Raw genomic sequence first — 20827 nt, forward strand, 5'->3', positions numbered from 1 at the left:
ATCTTTACAACAGCTCTATAAGGTAGACGTGATTCTCCCAACCGCAGGAAGATGAGACTCAGAGAGTTAATAAGTTACCAAAGAGGATTAGAATTCTACCCAGGTCTGATTGAACCTTAGGAAAATTGTATTAAAAACCAACAAACACAAACAGTGTAGGGTAAGACATGTAAGGATGAAATAGAAAGCAAAAAAAAAAAAACATGAAAGAGGAAAAAATGGGAGCTTGCCATTGTGAAGCATCTTAAAGCAAAGGGGAAAAGGCCTTTTTTCCAATTATTGTTGCTAGATAACAAACCAACCATTTTATTATGTTCTCAGCTTCTGTGGGTCAGGAACTTGGAAAGGACACACCAGAGAAGGCTTGTCTCAGCTCCATCTTATCCAGGACCTTTGCTGGGAAGTCTTGAAGACTAGAGGTGATTCTAATGGCTGGAGTCTGGAGCCACCTTCAGGCATTTCTACTCACACATTTGGTGGTCAATCTTGGCTGCTCTCTAGGATCTCAGCTAGGGCTGTCAACCAAAGCACCTACACAAGGCCATTCACATGGTCTGGCTTCATCACAGCCTAGCAGTCTCAGGGTGGTAGGACATTTTCCATGGCAGCTCAGAGCTTTAAAACCAAGTATTCCATCCTCTCACCTCCCTCACCTCTGTCTTTGTGAGAGTGTCTGCATGTTCTCTTATATATGTACCTAATAAATTATCTATCTGCTTACACTATGCCTGTGCTGTGCCCTTGAATTCTTTCTCGCAGCATGGCCAAAAACCTGGAAGCTGAAATCCAGCAAAATATTTTGGCAAGCCAGCCAGGAGTCCCTTCTTTTCTCCAACGATCCAGATCAGTGATCACCGGGAAGCTTGGTCACATGCTTTCACTTTTTCTTCTCTCTTGACTTAATCTAGGTGCTCTGATGCGACTCCCCCAGGACATAACCTTGGTTCACCCTGAGCCTTCAGCTCCATCCTTGGGGATGGCAAGAGCCCCATGTCCATGCTCTGTAGATACAAGAAGGCTCAGGGTGGTGGGTGATACTACCCTTTGGGAACTCTAGGGACCTTTCCTCATGGTGGACGAAGCACAGGGTCAATGGGAGCCAAATCAAGTCCTTCTCTCCCTCTCTCTCAATCTCTCTCTCTCTCTCTCTCTCTCTCTCTCTCTCTCTCTCTCTCTCTCTCTCAATCTCCCTCCCTCTCTCTCTCTCTCTCTCTCCCTTCCTCTCTCCCTCCCTCCCTCTCCTTGTCTCCCCAAGACTTCCCCACACTCTCTTTCCCTCCCATCTGAGGACCCAAACTTTTCCTGATGAATCTGTTTCTCTTTCACCTCTTTGACAGGGGCTTCTCCCCTGCCTCTCTCTTTCTCCTCTATCTGGCTTTCAATGCCTTCTAAGACATTCCGTCTTCTGTAACACAAGAGTTCTGGGCTAAGAATTCTAGTTCCAAACAAGGTGTTGTCTCTGACACTCTAAGGAATCACCTCTGATTTAGGCCCAAGGAAATTGTATCCATTCCAATGGGAGTGTCTCCCCCTGAAAACCAGAAGTAAGATTTGCAGGATAAGTGAAAGCCTCAGCTATCCTGATTGCAGTGAGCTAAGCCAGTGAGAGCTGGTAAGCCCCCACCCCCGTTTGTCTTAAAATGAGCATACAGGCCCTCTTACCCTCTGCTCACGCACGATATTGGCTCTCTCGTCCTCAGGAACTAGAATGCATTTTCTTCTCCCTACTATTGCTCTCCAGTGTAACTGAAACCTCGGCAGGCCTTTCTCTCAAGAAACTACTTGTGTTAAGTTTGCTTTTGCTTTCTAAGGTCTGTGCTGTAAGGAACATAAGGAGCCTCACTCCTAGCCCTGTTCTATATGTCCATGCCCAGACCCTGTGGATTGCCTGAAAAGTGTACTAAGCCACATTTTATTGTATAACTGGTCTTTCCCAAGACATTTCCCCTTAAAGGGAGCCCAATTTCTTTGCTGCATACTCCTTTCCTCTAGCCCAATCCTGGCAAAACACAGGAAGATTGCCTCCCTAGAGTTTCTTGTTTTGGCAAATCTTTCCATTCTCTTAGGCAGTGAGTTAAAAGTGCAAACACTTCTAGGAAAATGGATGTCAGCTCAGCAGTGTCAGGATAGTACTGGGTCATCCATTTCCTGAGTCTTCAAGGATGCTTGGGACACCTGGGGATGGGGAGACTGATCCCATGGCACTAAGGGATCAGCACTCAGGACAGCAGCCCAGTGACCCAGGACACTGGGCACCAGTACTGAAATCTCCCTTTTCCTCTTTTCTGTCTTCCTTAGAAATGGGTGGGACTTCCAGCATTCCAGCTGACAGTCCGTTGGGCTGCCTGCTACAAAATTTGAATAATCTTCCCATCAAAGAACTAAAGAAGAAAAAGCTTATTTTTTACTGCAATACTGTCTGGCCATGATATCACCAGGAGGATGGCCAGGTTGGCATTCAAATGGAACAGTCATTATAACCCTATCCTACAGCTAATTCTCTTTCATAAAAAGAGGGAAAGTGACGAGAAATTCCTTATGTACAGCTTTTTATAACTTTATATTATGATAAATCCATGACATGCACTTGCAAGTTATGCTATGCCCTGGAGGACCCCTCAAAATTTATAGAATAATTTTTTTAAACCTGGTATTAACCTATGAATTTACCTGGGGGGATGTGCAAGTCATGCTTTCCTCCTGTTACCCTCTGGAGGAAAAGCATTGATTTTGGACTGAAGCACAGGGCCATGCGGACCAGCTTGCAGACCAGCAACCTGCCCAATATGCAGGAGGGGCAGCAGCAGTTCCAAATGCTGACCCAAATTGGAACTGCCAGAGGGGTCAGGCAGACTTGAAAGCCAGAGTCCACATGATAACTTGTCTAATAGAAGGAATGAAAAAGTGTACCAGCAAACCTGCAAACTACAATGTGTTACAGAGCGTAACTCAAGAGGATAAGGAAAACCCTGCTCTATTTCAGGGAGGCAATAAAAATGTATACTCAAGTAGACCCTGACTCCCCAGAAGGGCTATAATGCTTAAACCCTATGCTATTTATCAGTCAGCATCTGATATAAGGAAGAAACTGGCCTCTGGGCCACAAGCCCCAGTATGATCTCATAAATGCTGATTTTCTGTTTTTAATAACCAGGACAGAGCTGCAGAGGAGGAAAAGGTGAGGAGAGACAGGAACAGAGCTCAGTTCATAGGGTTTTCCAGGAATGGTGAGCAGCCACCTTGGGGCCACTCAGGCAGAAGCCAATTAGATCCTGTATCAGTGCAGAAAGATGGAGCCCTGGATGTACAAGTGTCCTCAGGGATGCAGGAGCCCCCGGGGCCTTGCCCTTGGTGTGGGAAAGCTAGACACTGGGCCCTGGAGGGCAGCAAGTCCTGAAGAGGAATCGAGGTCCTCCTGAGGGCCCTAGTGACCACTCCTGATCAAGACTGAAGAGGCCCAGGGCCGCTAGTGTTTCCCTAGGCATCACCAGAGAACATCAACTTTGACAAGCCCTGGGTGACCTTTGACATAGCAGGTAAGACAATTAATTTTTTAATTAACACTGGGGCCCCTTATTCTGTTTTGACCAGGCCTCAGGCTCATTATCCTCATGAACCTGAACCATGATAGGGGTGAATAGAAAGCCTAAAGCCAGGACCTTCGCTCAGCCCCTTGGTTGTCAAATTAGCAGCATACTTTTAAATTGTCCATTCTTGTTAATACCAGAATGACCCACCCCTTCTAAAAAGATCTTTTTCATTCCATGGGGGCCACTTTAAGACTAATAAGCCAAGCTAGTGTTTGCCCCCTTGTTTACTGCAAAGCCCCTACTAGTTGGAGGCCTCTTGGCATTACAGAGAAAATTCTTAAGCAAATAAACCTGTCTGTATAGGATGAAAGCATCCCAGGGCCAGCCCATGAATAACCCCTGGAAGCATGCAACATTTTTAGTCCTAAACTTAAAAATGCATTTTTACATCCCTCTTCATCCTAACTCTCAATACCTATTTGCTGTTTGAATGTCAGGAACTTAATAAGATTCCCACACTTAGTACTACCCCAATAGTTTCAACATAATCCCTGTATCTTCAAAAATTCCTTAACAGCAGACCTTACAGGCCTCCAGCTACTTTAAAGTACAGTCCTGTAATATGTTAACTTTATAAACTAACATAGTCCTAATACAAAAGTAGATTTTATTTGTTCTAATCATTGCTAGTTGAATGGATATGGAAAGTTACAGAAAGTTTTAAAAAGTGAATTTTCCATTGAATGTAACAACAGCAATATGCCAAAACTAAATGTCAATAAGTAGGGGATATGATGGAGGGGTATAGGATTCTTTATGGAGGAAAAGAAATATTCTCATATAGATTGTGGTGACAAAGCCATGGCTATGTGATTATACCAGGAACCATTGATTTTTCACTTAGGTTGGATTGTATGCTGTGTGAATAAAACTTTAAAAATGAACAGAGAGATACAAGTACTAGAGAAAATGTGGAGAAAGAGATGTACCTATTCACTGTTGATAGGGAAATGAGAGGTGCAGCCCGTTGGAGGGCAGGGTGGTGGTTCCACAGGAAGCTAGGGATGGGGTTGCCATATGATTCTGAAACCCTGTTGCTCAGTATATACCTGGAGGAACTGAGAGTGGGGAGAGAAATGGACATTTACACACTGGTGCTTATGGTGGCAGTGTTCAAGATTTGCAATGAATGGAGGTGGCCTAAGGGTACATTGACTGAGGAATGGAAGGGAAAACTGTGGTGTATACATACAATGGACTACTGAGCACCTGCAAAAAGGAATGAAGTTGTGAGGCATGAAACTAGGTGAAGGAAGCTTCCTAAGCTTTAAATGTTATTTCTAAATTCTGAAATGCTTTGCTCTTTGTATAACCTAGTAATTCCCTAGAACTTTACATATGCTGTGTAACACCCAAAGCTGAGTTAAATTTTTTCAACTTTGAAAGTCAGCATTACCCCATACAACATAAGTGATGCTAATCTAGTTAGGACTAAGATAAATATAAATTGTTTACATTCTAAACTTTAACTTCTGTATGAGACAAAAAAAAAAAGGAGCTAGAGTATTTTAAGCAAAAAAATATGTATTTGCAAAGTCCCTCACACTAAAAAAAAAAAACTATAAAACTATTAAACTTCCCCACCTAAGAAATTCCTTCTGGTCTCTTAAGGAAAGACAGTTCCCAATTTAATAAGCCAAAATACTGCCCTCAAGGATTTTAGCTCAGAAATCAAAACTAATTGCCCTCACCTGAGCTCTAGAACTAAGAAAAAGGGAAAAAGCTGCGCTTTCCAAGTCCTGCATGCTCCTGCAGCAGCATAAAAAAATAAAAATAAAAAAATAAATGAAGCTTTCTCCCAATTAAATACCAGCAAGAGATACTCAATTTCTTAAATGCCTTGCTCCTATCAACAAAAAGCAGTGGTAATTCATTATCCTAGCCTTCAAAACATAATACTAACATCTCTCAAAAAAATAACTGGGCCAACTTGGCAGCCAAAGCCACAGTGCAATCAATCGAGTCCCTTCTAAGCCTCATTTCTGCACCACTTAACTTAGCTCATGCACTCCCTGATTCCCCAGTTAAGCAGGAACAAGCCTCCTAGCTAGAATTTACTTTTAAACCTGAAGAATAGTCATTCCCTTCCCTCTTCCACACTCTATTTTGGCTAATACCTCTCCTAGGCTTCTTTAGTTCTATCCTTCCTTGCTATTCATCAGCGCTTGCATTTTTAAACTTCTCACCAAGTTTATTTCTTCCAGACTAGAAGCCTTTCACACCAAACCAATACTGATGTGAGGATTTTCAGCCATTCCACCTGCCCCTCTGGACCCCTCTCCAGTTCTACACCTCATCAGGCAGAGCCTACAGCCCCTAAAAGTGGAAGCAGCTATAGAAGACACACCCTCACCCCTCAGCACCCCTTAAGATTAAGGGGTGAGAATTCTCTGATGGGGAGTTTGGGGCAGACTAGAACAGGGAAAGAGTGGAGAGAAAAAAAAAAAAAAAGACATGAAGGAGTCCTTAAACAAGGATGGTTAATTGAGTCAGGAGGGCCCATGTCTGGCACAGACACCCTACCTGGGGCCTACACACTTACTGTAAACACTCAGAGACAGCCTGTTCGTCTACAGCCAAATGACCACCACCTGAATGAATCATCTACGGAGAAGGGTGGAACCAACAGACCCACCCAAATGCACTCTCTACCACCAGGCACCACCCTGGAGAGAAGGGAGGGGAGAATAAAAAGCTCTGAACAAGGTAGAGGAAGGGGGAATAAGTAAAGTTAATCTATAAAAGTAAATGGCCCTACAATGCCTGTTGACTCTCACCTCCCTCACCTCTGTTTTTCTGAGAGTGCCTGCATGTCGTCTTACATGTATACCTAATAAATTTTCTATCTGCTTACTCGGAAAAAAAAAAAAAAAAACAAGTGTTTCTATGGACAAGTCAGAAATTGCAACATCTCTTTCTACTTAGCCTCAGGAATCACACAATGTCATTTTTGGTACATTTTGTTGGATACAAGCAAATCACAAGCCCACCCAGATTCAAGGTGAGAGGATGTTGACCTCATCCCTCAATGAGAGGAGGGTCTAAGGCTTTGAAGCCATTTAATTTAAAACACACACACACACTCAGCCTTCTATTTTTTTTCTATGATATGAAATAAATAGGAGAACTAGAATAGAGAAGCGACATGGATGGGATGCATTGCTTCAAGCTTACTGTGTGGTGGTTGGAGTGGGGCAAAAGGGGTGAGTGACTAATATATTGTAGGAGGCCCACAAACAGGCATACATTACACTTTTTTTTTAAAGTGTTGATTTAGAAAATCAGAGTCCAATAAATTGTCCAAAAGTAAAGCTCCAGTACTTTCAAGTGAGGGATATCTGGTCCAGAGTGGGCTGAGATTTTCTCACATGCCATCATCTATAAAGAAAGGCTTTCTCAGCAATTTGATCATGTAAACAAGATGCAGGGTCAGGGAGGGGTTGTCTATAGCCTACTTAGGAAAAACTGTTCTTAAGAACTTTTGCACTTTAATCACTTTAATTGTTTGCATGCCAATTAATTGGCACTGCTAATTATAAATGAGTTATCTGGTCATTAAAGCAGGCTTAGATGAATGTCAGTTTAAAAGCCCTTAGCAGTTAGTATAGATTGCTGTGTTATCTGAACGTAAAAACTGCATTCCTTTAAAAATGTCTATACTATAAACAAAACAAAAAAAATTCTGTAATTTATTTTCAGTAATTCTGAGTCATTCCATTAGGCTGTTATATTAAGATTTTAGTAAATAAAACTTGAACTATAACTGACAAGAAAGTCAAGTCAAATGAAATTGTCAGCTAATTTTTAATAGCTTTGAATAAAGTGTCAAATACTCTCTGTGCCTATCAGAATCACTTCCAGCTAGAATAATTCCCTCTTTCCTCAATGTAGGATCTCTTTGTGGTCCAAGAACAAATGCCCTGGAAGGGACAGGGCTCACAAAAATGGTGTTCTTTGAGACTTAACAATTTTCATCCACAGCTACCTTCATGAAAGACTACACAGTTTAAAGCCAAACTTCCTGGCACTAATTAATTCATATTTGTCATTGGAATCCAGCCTGTTCTCTCCAATCAAGGGAGAAAACTTGATTTTATGTCTTTGTGTCTTTCAGACATTGTCAGGAATGGGCTGGGGAGTTGAGCTTTCCTCAGCATACAGCAGTGGGCAGGTTCAGATAAACCCAGGTTACTTCTGACATGTAAGTGTCTCAATAAATGCGTGCCAAATGAATTAATTAATGGATAATCTCTTTATGATGAGATTTCTGAGGAAGAAGAAAAGTGATGGGTATGTGTAGAATTTTCTACAGCAAGAAATATAAAATAGCTCCCGCAATCTGAGGGTAAATGCCAGATTAGTCCCACACAAAGGCTTTGAGGCAGGTGTGTAGCTGGCGTGTTTGAGGAATAGCAAGGGAGCCAGTGGGGCTGGAACAGAGTGAAAAGAGGGGAGGGGAGTGAGAGATTAGTTCAGACAGGTAACAGAGAACTAAGCCACAAAGAGCATTCAAGTGGAAATGTTGAATAAATTTTGGATGTAGGAGAGAGGAGTTCAAGGAGAGACAGGGCTAGAACTTATGATATAGTCCAACAGAAGGTACCATCCACGAAGTTCTGAGAAATGAGAGGTAAACTATGAAGATGAGAGTGCACAAGAATTTGTTTAAAAAGATCTATATGAATAAAAACTCATCTTCATTCATTTACTTCCCTGCTATGGATGAAATTGTGATGCAAGGGGAAAACACTAGAAGCCAGGAGATGAGTTAAGAAGCTATTAAATGAGTTAAGAAGCCAAGGGAGAAAAGAGTAGGATAGAAAGAGAAAAGGTGATGGTGGAGTTATACAGAGAAGGTAGAGTTTAACAAACAAATATGATTTCTGAATCATTAAATTGATATTTCTTTTAGTCTCTAGTATCTTAGAGCAGCTAGAAGTAAAAACCTAAAATTGTGGAATTGTAACCCATACTAAACTCTGAAATCTGTTTTACAACTGATTGTTGTGCTGTGCTTTGAAATTTATTGCTTTTTTGTATATATGTTATTTTTCACAAAAAATTTTTAAAAAGTCGATTGTGAGGATAAAAGAATATTTATTTCTTCTAGCCTCCTATATTCTGGAGCAGCTAGAAGGAAAAATCTGAGAGGAAGATATGGTAGCCCATGACAAACTGTGGGATCTGTCCTGCAACTCCTTGTTGAAGAGTACTTTGAAAACTATTGCTTTTTTCTTTCTTTGCTTTGAATATATGTTATATCATACAATAAAAAAAAGTTAAACAAGAAAAAAAAGAAGAAGCCGAGGGAGAGATGTCAAGGGATCAAAATAAGGCAGTAAGAATAGAAAGAAGGAAAGTATTAGAAAGACCTTCATGAGGTAGAAAAGACAAGACCTAATGACTACTTTAATGTGAGAGATTAGGTAAATGGAAGAATTAAGATTGATTCCCAGGGTCTCCGTGAATAGTGGGACCAGGAGTGGAAATTAAGAGTACAGGGGAAGGGATTGTTTTGTTAAAACAGCAAATGAGATATATTGAATTTGAGGTGACAACATCAGCAAAATGATCAGTAAGCCACTGGATGTACAAGTATGAAGCTCCTGGAGTTAAGTAAAAACTGGAGCTATAAACCTATGGGTCCCCAAAGTAGCTCAAGTCATAGGAGTTGGTAAAAATGCCAAGGAAGGTAGATAAGTATAAAAGAGCTTAATAGTGAACCCTGGGAAACTCAGGCATTTACTGGATCAAAGAAGGAAGAGAAACCATGGAAAAATTTATCAGAGAGGGGAAAGGAAAACCCCAAAAGTGCAGTGAATCAGGAAAGCTAATCTGAGGATGCAAGTTTTAAAAAGGACAGGCAACAATGAAAGGCTGTTGGGAGTCCAATAAAGAGGATGAGGAGTGAAAAAGATGCCAGTGTATTTGTCACTTAAATGGTTTTGAATGACCTTTCCTACAGTGGTTTCAGAGTACTTGAGGGACTAGAGGGTTAAGGAGAGACTAGAAAATCAGTGAGTGAAGTTCTTCACTTTGTTAGCTCCCACTCATCCTACAGATGTCAATTCAAGGATCATAAGGAGCAGCCTACCCATGAAATGCACAAATGCATATATACTACACCACACACACACACACACACACACACACACTCTAAGTAAGATTGTTTCATCGTACGCTTTCATGTAATCAAGTTCCTTTGCTTTGTCATTTTCTCTCAAGCTATAATTACCTAATCCCGCACATTATTATTTTACAAATGATTATTTCCTCAATATGCTAAAAAAATCCAGAAGAGCAGGAATCATGTCATTTTGATTGACTATTGATTATCAGAACTTGGAAGAGTAACAGACCCATCAGTGATCAATATATATTTGTCAGTGAATGAGTGAGTAAGAGAATGAATGAAGACTATTCTTTCATAAGTATGACATTGACAGAAAGAGGGGATAAAAGGAAAGACATTCCAATATACTGAGACAAAAGCAAAACCATGGGGGAAATGTTTTGAGATATGTTTGCAAACTGAGGGTAAAAGTTTGAAGAAAGAAGAGAGAATAAAAATGTCAGCGAAGACAAAGGAAGCCAAGTAGTGATGGCAGCTCCTAGCACTGGGTCTGGGGCACCTGAACAGCCTTGTTCTGGTTCTCTATTGCTGGGCAACAAGTTACCTCAAAATTCTTATTTTGCTCTTATTTGGCTTTGTGATTGTGGAAAACTGGAAGAGCTCTCTGATCTACATATGGTCAGCTGTGGCATTTGAGGCTGGTGGATCCCCTTCCAAGACGACTCCTTCATTCACATGTCTAGAACCTCTGTACTCCTTGACTTCTCTTTCCACATGGAGTCTCACTCTTCAGGTTCTCTTCACATGGCTTGGGCATCTCACTCTACTAAAACCTCAGGATGGTTATATTTCTTGCATGGTGGCTCAACACTCCAAAAGAGTAAGACAGAAGCAGCCAGTCTTCTTAAATTCTAGTCCTAAAACTAGCAGAGTCTCCTCCAACTGTACTCTATTTGTTAAGGTTTCTGCAAACCATCCCAGTTTCAAGGGAAGAGAAAACTGACATCACCTCTTGATGAGAGGAGTGTCAAAGAATTTACGGCCATTTTTAGTCCACCCTAAGCTACCCAGAAAAGAATGAGGTTGGGGGGGGGGGGGAGGTATATGATGTTTAAAATAGAGAAGGAAAATATTGACGGACTTCTCACCTTGTAGTTTTTTTTTAAATAGTAGTACAAAACTCCTTTGAAGGTTTAAATAATTTTTTTTTAAAAAAGAGAGTAATGTAAGCAGAAACATTCTAAGCAGTCTCACAAATATCCATCAATAAAAAGGTAAGCAATGATGTAAACTAAGTCTTCATGAAAAAGTTCTGTCTTCTCCATCTTAAAGATTTGCTATGAATATGGCCTCAATGCAAACAATCCCCTTTATATCAACCAGAGTTAGTTTCTCCTTCCTTTGCTAGTGTCACTTCCTCAAATGCTCCCTAAATGTCTACATCCACATTCAGTCTTCTGCCTTCTCTTCTCCTTTCTCTATCCTCTTCATAGATGATCTGATTTCTCTCCAACTTTGACATTCATTGTTTCTGGGATCCAATCTTGCTGCCAGACATTACCACATAAATTCCATCTCCAAATGTATGAAGCTAATTTATCATCCACCCTTATGCCTGACCAGGCTCTAGACTTCCAACATTCCCATCTTCCTTTTCTTTGTCACTCTGACTGGAAACCTTGGTGTGTTTTGTTGGTGTACTATGTTGCTTCCTCTAACTACATCCTCTTAGTAAATTAGTCACCAAGTCACGTAAGTTCTTAATTTACATCTTCTCCTGTGACTGATTTCCACCCCCTCCTGTTTCTACTGCCACTGGCCTTGTGGAGACTTCCCTATGCAACCCCTTTCATGCTTTTGCCAGATTAATACCTCTTCCAGTTTAGAGATTACATATTATATTCCTACTATTTTAGTGCTACCTTAAAATGTTTAACATATTTACTATATTAGTTTCCTAGCTGCTAAAACAAACACCAGGAAATGGGGTGGCTAAACAACAGGAATTTATTGGCTCAGTTTCAGAGGTTAGAAGTCTTGCTTTCTCGTGGAGTTGGAATCTTCTGGAAGCCATCAATCTTTGGGGTTCCTTGGCTTTTCTGTCACCTGGCAATGCATATGGAAGCAACATCTTTCTCCTTAGATTCCACTGACTTCCAGCTTCTGGCTGCTCTCTATGGCGTTCTCCGTAAAAACTCCAGGTATAGGATTAAGACCCATCCTGATTCAGTTGGGCCACACCTTAACCGAAGTGACTTCATCAACTGAAGTAACCTTATTTCTGGACCAGATCAGTGACACAGAGAAAGTGAAAGCTTTCCCTCTAAGTTCAGGGACAAAACAAGTATGTCCACTATCACCATTGCTATTCAACATTGTACTGGAAGGGCTAGCCAGAGTAACTAAGAGAAAAATGAAAGGTGTCCAAATTGAAAAGGAATAAGTAAAACTATTCCTACTCACAAATGACATGATACTCCATATAGAAAATCCTGAAGAATCTACAAGAAAACTACTAGAGCTAATAAATGTATTCAACAAAGTGGTGGGGTGACAAGATTAATACACAAAAATCAATGGTGGGGCAGGCCATGGTGGCTCAGCAGGCAAGAATGCTTGCCTGCCATGCCAGAGGACCTAGGTTTGATTCCCAGTGTCTGCCCACATAAAAAAAAAAAAAAAAATGGTGTTTCAAAGACTTACTTTTCATAAACAGAAAAACCAATAACCAAGTTTATCTGGAAGGGAAGGGTGCCCCGAATAGCTAAAAGTATCCAGAGGAAAAAAAAAATGAAGTTGGAGGTATCATGCTACCTGACTTTAAGGCGTATTATGAAGCTACATGATCCAAACAGCATCATACTGGCATAAAGATAGATATATTGACCAATGGAATCAAACAGAGTATTCAGATATAGACCCTCTCATCTATGGACAATTGATCTTTGATAAGGTAGTCAAGCCAACTCACCTGGGACAGAACAGTCTCTTCATTAAATGGTGCCTAGAGAACTGGATATCCATACGCAAAATAATGAAAGAGGACCCATATCTCACACCCTATACAAAAGTCAAGTCAAAAAGGATCAAAGACCTAAACCTTAGATCTAAGACCATAAAACTGTTAGAAGAAAATGTAGGGAAATATCTCATAACTCTTATACTTGGAGGCGGTTTTCTAGACCTTAACCGAAAGCAAGAGCATTGAAGAAAAATAAATAAATGGAAATGCCTCAAAATTAAACACTTTTACGCATCAAAGAACTTCATCAAGAAAGTAAAAAGACAGCCTACACAATGAGAGACAATATTTGGAAACACCATATCAGATAAAGGTCTAGTATCCAGAATTTATAAAGAGATTGTTCAACTCAACAACAAAAAGACAACCAACCCAGTTACAAAATGGGGAAAAGACTTGAACAGACACTTCTCAGAAGAGGAAATACAAATGGCCAAAAGGTACATGAAGAGATGCTCAACTTCCCTGGCTATTAGAGAAATGCAAATCAAAACCACAATGAGATATCATCTCAAACCCACCAGAATGGCCATTATCAACAAAACAGAAAATGACAAGTGCTGGAGAGGATGTGGAGAAAGAGGCACACTTATCCACTGTTGGTGGGAATGTCAAATGGTACAACCACTGTAGAAGGTAGTTTGGTGGTTCCTCAAAAAGCTGAATATAGAATTGCCATATGACCTGGCAATACCATTGTTAGGTATCTACTCAGAGGACATGAGGGCAAGGACACAAATGGACATTTGCATATCAATGTTTATAGCAGCATTATTTACAATTACCAACAGATGGAAACAGCAAAAATGTCCATCAACAGACAGTGGCTAAACAAACTGTGGTATATACATACAATGGAATATTATGCAGCTATAAGACAGAATAAAGTTATACAGTATGTAGCAACATGGATGGACCTTAAGAACATTAGGCTGAGTGAGATTAGTCGGAAACAAAAGGACAAATACTGTATGGTCTCACTGATATGAACTGACATTAGTGAATAAACTTGGAATATTTCATTGGTAACAGAGACCATCAGGAGATAGAAATAGGATAAGATATTGGGTAAATGGAGCTGAAGGGACAGAGATTGTGCAACAGGACTGAATGTAAAAATTCAGAAATGGACAGCACAATACTACCTAACTGTAATACAACTATGTTAAAACACTGAATGAAGCTGAATGTGAGAATGATAGAGGAAGGAGGGCTGGGGGCACAAATGAAATCAGAAAGAAAAATAGACGATAAAGATTGAGATGGTATAATCTAGGAATACCTAGAGTGTATAATGATAGACTAAATGTACAAATTTTAAAAATATTTTTGCATGAGGATGAACAAAGGAATGCTATTACTGCAAGATGCTGAAAATAGATGACAATTAATATTTTAAAATTTCAACTTAAGTGTGAGACTAAAGAAAAAAATGTTTATCTGCTACAAAATTTATATTTCAACTAGTTCATTTCCTAATATAACTTATGTAGACAGGTTAATTGAACACCATAAGTACATGGAACCTTGAGTAGGACATGCGATTTTGTTGGTTTGTCCAGAGTGATACCCCAATAAATCCCAGAGTGATTTGAACAGTGAATAAAAAAGTACTTGCAAAGTCCCCTTCAGGGAATGGTGAGAACAGGGAAAAATTCAACTTCGCCAAGTTGAATTCTTGATATTCTCACAAGCAGTGTGGACAACCAAAGCTATAGGCTGAGCCCCCAGTCTTGGGGTTTGTTCATATGAAACTTAACCCCGCAAAGGATAGGTCAAGCCTACTTAAAATTAGGCCTAAGAGTCACCCCCAAGAGAACATCTTTTGTTGCTCAGATGTGGCCTCTCTCTCCAGCCAACACATGAAGCAAATTCACCACCCTCCCCCTGTCTATGTGGGACATGACTCCCAGGGGTGTGGACCTTTCTGGCAACATGGGACAGAAACCCTGGAATGAGCTGAGACTCAGCATCGAGGGATTGAGAAAACCTTCTCGACCAAAAGGGGGAAGAGTGAAATGAGACAAAGTGTCAATGGCTGAGAAATTTCAAACTGAGTCGAGAGGTTATCCTGGAGGTTATTCTTACACATTAAGTAGATATCACCTTGTTAGTCAAGATGTAATGGAGAGGCTGGAGGGAACTGCCTGAAAATGTAGAGCTGTGTTCCAGTAGCCATGTTTCTTAAAGATGATTGTATAATGATATAGCTTTCACAATGTGACTGTGTGATTGTGAAAACCTTGTGTCTGATGCTCCTTTTATCAACCTTGTCAATAGACAAGTAGAACATATGGAATAAAAATAAATAATTGGGGAAACAAATGTTAAAATAAATTTCGTTTGGAATACTAGTGATCAATGAAAGGGAGGGGTAAGGGGTATGGTATGTATAATTTTTTTTTTCTGTTTTCATTTTATTTCTTTTTCTGAATAGATGCAAATGTTCCAAGAAATGATCATGATGATGAATATGCAACTATGTGATGATATTGTGAATTACTGATTATATATGTAGGATGGAATGATCAAAATAGGAATGTTAGCGTTTATTTGGTGGGGTTTTTTGGCATTAAAAAATTTTTTTAAAGAATGAATAAATAAATTAATGATAAAAAAGTAAATAAAATCAATGGTGTTTCTATACATGAGCAAAGAACAGTACAAAAAGGAAAATAATTCCATTTACAATGGCAACTAAAAGAATGAAATATCTAGGAATAAATTTAACCACGTATTTAAAGGACTCATATTGCAGAAACTGAAAATCTTTTTGAAAGAAATTAAAGGTGGTCTAAATAAATGGAAAGATATTTCATGTTCATGGATTGGAAGATTTATTAAATGTCAATAGAACCCAAAGCGATTCCCAGGTTTAATGTAATCTTAATAATCAACAGCCTACTTTGCAGAAATGGAAAAGCTATTGACTAAATTCATATGAAAGAGTAAGGAACCTGAGTAGTCAAAACCCTCAAAACAGAAGAGCAAAACTGAAGGACTTACACCTCCCGATTTCAAATCTTATTACAAAATTACAGTGATCAAAACAGTGCGGCACTAACACATGAACAGACATATAGCTCAATGAAATAGAATTGAAAGCACAGAAGTAAACCCACACAGTTATGGTCAATTGATTTTTGACAATGGTGTCAAGTGCACTTAATGTGGAAAGAATAGTCTTGTATTAGGTAACAGATTTCTTAGACTTTTCAGCAATGAGCATGAGCAACAAAATGAAAAAATAGATACATTGACGTTTATCAAAACCAAAAACTTTTGTGCATCTAAGGACACGATCAAGAAAGTGAAGACAACCAATGCAATGGGAGAAAATATTTAGAAACCATATATCTGATAAAGGTTTAATATCCAGACTATATAAAGAACATATACTTCAACACCAAAAAGACAAACAGCCCAATTGAAAAATGGACAAAGGACTTGAATGGACAGTTCTCCAAAGAAGAGGTATAAATGGTCCAAAAGGACATTAAAAGATACTCCACATCATAGTCATTAGAAAAATGCGAATCAAAACTACAATGAGATACCACTTCACACCCATTAGAATACCTACTATTTGAAAAAATAGAAAATAACAAGCATTGAAGAGGATGTGGAATTGTTGGTGGAATGTAAAATGGTATAAATACTGTGGAAAATGGTTTGGGGGTTTCTCAGAAAATTAAATATAGGATTACCATGTTACCTGGCAGTCCCATTTCTAGAATATACCACAAAAATTGAAAGCCTGGACATGAACAGATATTTGCTCACAAATGTTCATAGCAGCATACAATAGCCAAAAGGTGGAAGCAACTCAACTGTCCATCGACAAGTGAATGGTTAACAAATTGTGGTATATATAAATGGAATATTATTCAGCTGTAAAATGGAATGAAGTTCTGATACATGCTACTACATGGATGATCCATGAGATGTCAGACACAATGGGACAGATATTACATGATTCAATTATATTCAATAGCTAGAATATGCAAATTCATAGAGACAGACAGTAGAGACTGAAGAGACAATGACAATTAAATGCAATTCATAATCCTGGGCTGGTTCCAATAATGAAAAAGAAAATACCTGAAAGGACATATGGGACATTTGAAAAAAAGTGGAGTATAGACCTTAAACTTCATATTAAGGTTTAATTTTTTGAATGTGATAACTATATTTAAGGTGACGTAATAGTTATGTTCAGGTGTCAGCTTGGCCAGGTGATGGTACCAAGTTGTTCTGTTGCTGTGGGCTTACATCATCGACATGTGAATTTCATCTATGCCTCATCATATCTGCAGTTGGCTAAGGGGACCACCTTCTGCATGAGTGATGTTTAATGTAATCAACGGGAGGCTTAAAGGAGAAGTCAGAAGAGAGAGAAGTGGCTCAGCATGGCTCAGTTCAGAGTTCACAGCTGACACAGACCCAGACTTTTGGAGATGCTAAGAGGAAACAGCCCCTGGGGAAAGCCATTTGAACCCAGAAGCTGGGAGAAAAGATCAACAGACATGGCCATGTGCCTTCCCATGTAACAGAGAAACCCAGAAGAAAGCCAGCTGCCTTTCCTCGGAGGAGCTGTAAATTTGTAACTAAATAAGCCCTCTTTATGAAAACCAATCCATCTCTGGTGCATTGCATTCCAGAAGCCTACTAAAGCAGGTGTTTACATAAGTGAATATCTGTATGTATGCAGCCGACTCTGAATTGTTTAGAAAATAGATAAGCAGATAAATAGAGATAGCTAGATAGATATATGGACAGGCTGGAGGATAGAATACAGCAAAGTGGGGCAAAATGTTAAAAGTTGATGGATCTGGGTATCTGGATGGGGACAATGTCAGATTTCTCTAAATGGGTTTTGAATTGTTTTTGCAACTGTCCTGTAAGTTTGTATGCATTTCAAAATAAAAGTTACAATGCCCTTTATTGAGATGAAATTGAATCTTAGAAGGAATGATGAACAAATAATTTAAGCATGTGGGTAAATCTAAATATTGATTGACCACATACAGAAATAAAATATAGATTAAGGGAATATAAAAGCATTTTAAAACTAAATTCCTGGACAAAACAATATATAAGAGGAGAGAGATGATTGGGAAGTCCAAGGCATTTAAGATCCTTGTATTACACAGAAAGAGGGAGAAATATTTATTAACTTAAGTAACATGTTGACATGTTGTTTATTAATATATTCATGTGGATGTGAACCCCTTATAAACAGGACCTTTTTTTGTTCATTTAATCAAGGTAACATAAAAGTTCGAAAGTAAATAGAGGAGTTAACATGATTTTAAGATGACATACTTTTTTTTTAAAAGTAAGGAGGTATTGTCTAAAACAGTAAGGAAGGAGATGGGCAACATACATAAGGATACTGGTCTGATAAGACATAGAATCTTTGTCATCAAGGCAGATTGCTAAATGATTAAAACCCTTTTATAGCTTCTCACTAAGATCAAATAGATAATCCAAGAAAACTTGTCATTTTAGCAGAGTGAAAACCAAATTCTTGTTTTGCATTAAGATACATCTGATAAGGAAACTATTAAAACTATAAAATCTTAGCCAACCTTAACCACAATCAATAAAATTCACTTCCAACAAGACTTCTACAATTTTCTATATCCATCCATTTTGTCCTACACATTCCGGCTTCTCGTTCTGCAACAATCAGTTATTTTACCTGAGGGGAAAAAGTACTCTGTTTTTCCTTAACAAAAACACTTCCTGCATATGTTACATATCTAAATCACAAAAAAATATCATGAAACCAATCTTCAAGCCAACATTCTACAAAACACAATTCTTGGTGTGTTTTTCTTTTTTTGTGAAAAAATAACATAAAGACGAAAAAGCAATAAATTTCAAAGCACATCACAATTAGTTGTAAAACAGATTTCATAGTTTGGCATGGGTTACAATTCCAGAATTTGGGTTTTTCTTCTAGCTGCTCTAAGATATTGGAAACTAAAAGAAATATCAGTATAATGATTCAGAAATCATACTCATTTGTTAAACCTGACCTTCTCTGTATCACTACCATAACTAGTGATTATGATGTCAGTTGTGGATTTTTCATATATGCCCTTTATTGTGTTGAGGTAGTTCCTTCTATTTATCATTTCCTGATCATTTCTATCAAGACATGGTGCTAGATTTGGCAAATGTCTTTAATGCATCAATCAAGATGATATTGTGGTTTTGTCTTTCATTCTGTTAATTTAGTATGTTACATTGATTAGTTTTCTTATATTGAACCAACCCTTTTGCATTCCTGGGAGAAATTCTATTTGATCATGTGTAATTCTTTTAATGTGCAGTTGGATTCAGTTTGTTAGTATTTTAATGAGGATTTTTGCATCTGTATTCATAAGGGATATTGGTCTGTGATTTTCCTTTCCTGTGATATCTCAATCTGGCTTTGGTATTAAAGTGATGCTGGTCTCATAGAATGAATTAGGAAGGCTTTCCTCCCTTTCAATTTTTTGGAATAATTTGAGATGGTGGATGTTAATTCTTCTTGGAATGTTTGGTTAAATCATTAGTGAAGCCATTTGGTCCTGGACTTTTCTTGGTTATAGAGTTTTTGATTACTGATTCATCTTCTTGTTCTTGGTCTGTTGAAATCTTCTATTTCTTCTTGAGCCAGTTTAGGCAACTTGTATGTTTCTAGAAATGTATCCTATTAGTTAGGTTGTCTAATTTGTTGGCATACAATTGTCCATAAATCCTCTTATAAATCTTTTGAATTTCTATAAGGTTGGTGGTAATGTCCTCCCCTTTTGTGATTTTTATTTGCAGCCTTTTTTTTTCTCTGTCATTGTAGCTAAAAGTTTGTCAATTGTATTGATCTTTTCAAAGAAATAACTTTTGGTTTCCTTGATTCCCTCTATTGAATTTTCTTCTGTATTTCATTTATCGCCACTCTATTACTTCCTTCCCTCTATTCACTTTGAATATAATTGCTCTTCTTTTCTAGTTCCTCAAGGTGTGAGTTAGGTTCCTGATTTGAGATCTGTCTTCCTTTGTTTTTTTTTTTTTTCTTTCTTCCTTTTTAATGTAAACATTTAGAACTATAAATTTCCCTCTGGTCACTGTTTTTGCTGCATCACATAAGTTTTGGTATGTTGTGTTCTTGTCTTCATTCATCTCAAGATATTTCCTAACATCCTGTGTGATTTATTCTTTGACACAATGGTTGTTTAAGAGTATATTGTTTAATTTCTGCTTATTTGTGAATTTCCAGTTCTCCCTCTGTCCTTGATTTCTAGCTTCATTATGTTGTGATAAGAGAAGATATAGTCCATGATTTCCATATTTTAAAATGTATTGAGGCTTGGGCGGGCCATGGTGGCTCAGCAGGCAGAGTTCTTGCCTGCCATGCCAGAGACCTGGGTTCAACTCCCAGTACCTGCTCATGCAAAAAAAAGGAAAGCAAGAAAATGTATTGAGGATTGTTTTGAGACCTAATGTATGATCTATCCTCGAGAGTGATCCACATGCACTTGAGAGAAATGTATATTCTTCTGTTGCTGGGTGAAGTGTCCATACGGGTTTTAGGTCTGGCTGGTTTGTATTATTGCTCAAGTCCTCTATTTCCTGGTTGATCTTCTTCCTATTGTATCCATTAGTGAAAATGGTGCGTGGAAATCTCCTACTATTAATGTAGACCTCTATTTCTCCCTTCAAAGTTGTCAATTTGCTTCATATATTTTGGGCTCTGTTGTTAGGCACATCTATATTTGTGCTGGTTTGAAAGTATCATGTACTCACAAAAAAGCCATGTTTTAATCCTGATCCAATCTAATGGGAGCAGCCATTTTTTTAAATCCTGATTCAATGCTGTAGGTTGGAAGCTTTTGATTAGATTATCTCCACAGAGATGTGACGCAACCAATTGTGGGCCTGACTTTTTGACTAGATGGAGATGTGACTCCACCCATTCCAGGTGGATCTTGATTAGTTTACTAGAGTCTTTAAAGGGGGAAACATTTTGGAGAAATGACAGAAACAGAACCAACAGAGAGAGAGCTGACAAAAAAAGACCAATAAGAACTTTAGAGCAGAGCTGACACAGATGCTGACATTTGGAGGACAGATGCATGGATATTTGGAGGTGCT

The 20827-nt window shown here is 38.7% G+C and overlaps 1 long non-coding RNA gene across 1 annotated transcript; it reads left to right on the forward strand.

Annotated features, from left to right (window-relative positions):
* The first annotated feature begins 1429 nt into the window (after positions 1 to 1429).
* Positions 1430 to 7816, forward strand: LOC143657613 (uncharacterized). The gene is made up of 3 exons (XR_013162920.1): positions 1430 to 1612; positions 3155 to 3536; positions 7705 to 7816. It is a non-coding gene; the product is annotated as an uncharacterized LOC143657613 (long non-coding RNA).
* The last annotated feature ends 13011 nt before the right edge of the window (positions 7817 to 20827 follow it).

This window comes from Tamandua tetradactyla, chromosome 15, assembly GCF_023851605.1.
Source record: "Tamandua tetradactyla isolate mTamTet1 chromosome 15, mTamTet1.pri, whole genome shotgun sequence".
Classification (NCBI taxonomy): domain Eukaryota; kingdom Metazoa; phylum Chordata; class Mammalia; order Pilosa; family Myrmecophagidae; genus Tamandua; species Tamandua tetradactyla.